At 41.9% G+C, this 2,284-nt stretch overlaps 1 pseudogene; it reads left to right on the top strand.

The window, feature by feature from the left end:
* Positions 1–730: 730 nt before the first annotated feature.
* LOC136175180 (olfactory receptor 51I2-like) lies at positions 731–1,619 on the top strand (annotated as a pseudogene).
* The last annotated feature ends 665 nt before the right edge of the window (positions 1,620–2,284 follow it).

Genomic DNA, 2,284 nt, shown 5'->3' with positions numbered 1-2,284 from the left:
TTTAGATGGGACATAATCTAAACCTCTGATTCTCAAACTTGACTTTGCATTGGAATTTCCTGGGTAGTTTTTTTTTTTTTTTTAATAATGTATTGATTCTTGAATCCATCTGCTACTGCTAGAGATTTGGGTTGAATTGGTATTATTTGGGTCCAGACAAAGGAGTTTTTTAAAAGCTCATTGGGTGAATCTCGCATACGCACAGTTTGAGAATCCTTAATCTAAACAGAGGGAAACACATAAATATGCAAGATAGAAAAACTCAGAGCAATCAGGAATAGAAGAGCATAAGACTCTGGATCCTGAGTAAGTGGAGAGCACTAAGATAAGGCCTTGGGGAGGGCATCCTGTACTTCACTTCTTGAAGAAGGTAGTGGCTAGAGCTGGTAGAGAGTAAGTGCTAAATCATTTTCTGCTACTGGAGAAAGATTTTAATATTTCTGCAAAGCATACTGAAACAGGAAGAATAAGATACAGTTTTCAAAACAGACTCAAAGGATTTTTGTGGGGAAGGAAGTGGAACCCATGACCCAACTGTAGAAATGATCAGATTGCAGAAGGCTTGAGATGTGACCAATGATCCCTAGCTTGCTTCCTCCTAATTTTTCATGATCTTTGATGTGCAATCTAAGTAGCGTTTTCCTTTCCATCCTGGGCAGTGACCATTCTTTCCATTGTCTGACCTTACTTTACTCTGATTGTGTTTCTCCAAAAGATATTGAGGGGTCCCATGGGAACTTTTGAAACTAACATCTCGAGCGTGACCAGCTTACCCTAACAGGCTTCCCAGAGATGGAGGGACTGGAGCATTGGTTAGCGGCCCTCCTCTTGCTGCTGTATGCTGTCTCCATCCTGGGCAACAGTCTCATTCTCTTCATCATAAATGAGGAGCAGAGCTTGCACCAGCCAATGTACTACTTCCTGTCTCTGCTGTCTGTCAATGACCTGGGTGTGTCTTTTTCTACCTTGCCCACTATACTGGCTACCTTGTGCTTTCACGCACCAGAGACTGCCTTTGATGCCTGCCTGATTCAGATGTTCTTCATCCACTTTTTCTCCTGGACAGAGTCTGGAATCTTGCTGGCCATGAGTTTTGACTGCTTTGTGGTCATCTGTAACCCCTTGCATTATTCCAGAGTGCTCACTGATACCCGTGTGGCTCACATGGGCATATCTATCATCATCCGAAGCTTCTGCATGGTCTTCCCACTGCCTTTCCGTCTGAAGAGGTTGCTTTTCTGTAAAGACAACATACTGACCCATTCCTACTGGTTGCACCCAGACCTGATCCACCTGCCCTGTAGAGATACCACCATCAACAGCATGTATGGCTTGTTCATTGTCATCTCTGCCTTTGGTGTGGACTCAGTGCCCATCCTCGTTTCCTATGTGCTCATATTACACTCTGTGCTGGCCATCGCCTCCCAGGAAGAGAGACTTAAGTTACTCAACACATGCGTGTCACACATCTGTGCTGTGCTCATTGTCTATGTGCCCATGGTTAGTGTGTCCACGGTTCACCGATTTGGGAAGCATGTCCCTGAGTATGTGCACAAGTCCATGTCCCTAGGATATCTCCTTGTGCCTCCAATGCTCAATCCAATCATCTATTCCATTAAGACTAAGGAGATTCGTAAGAGGCTACATAAGATACTGAAATCTAAGCACTGATCAGAGAGACACCTTCTAAAAACCCAAGTACCCTAAGAGTCTGCTGTTATTGCTGATGTTTGGGTTTACAGGCTGGTCAGTTGAACTGTGTCATCTCCTGCTATACATGGGCCTCTGGTTGGAGACCTGCTACTAGAGGTAGGGTATAGCCTGGTTATAATTCATAACTTAATACATCAAGCTACTTTGTAATTAACCAAATTACAGGTTGCCAAAATGACTTCTCTCACACTCAGTTAGGAAGAGGGTTTTAAACTAGACACTTCTATTTATCCAAGTATACTAAGATCGACTAAATTTTTAAGTAAATCTCAAAAACACAAAGCCTAAGGCATTCATATGAAACATTATAACTGGGGGTTATGTTACTCAAGATCATAAGTATCAACCAATGCTTTTTATAGGAATAAAAGTTTTGAGCATGTTTTAGCTTTAGAAATTAAAGATACACAATAACTGTGACCAATTTTACACTTCTCAAATAAGTAAGAATATTCATGAAACTGAATTTATTTGAGCACTTAATTCACAAAGGAGAGTAGTATTCATTAGAGAGCCAATCAACTTGTTCCCCACTGTCACAGTTACTGGAGCTCCTGTAGCACAGTGGTCT

This window comes from Muntiacus reevesi, chromosome 9 (genome assembly GCF_963930625.1).
Source record: "Muntiacus reevesi chromosome 9, mMunRee1.1, whole genome shotgun sequence".
In the NCBI taxonomy this organism is placed as follows: domain Eukaryota; kingdom Metazoa; phylum Chordata; class Mammalia; order Artiodactyla; family Cervidae; genus Muntiacus; species Muntiacus reevesi.
This window is presented reverse-complemented; position numbering and strand designations above follow the sequence as displayed.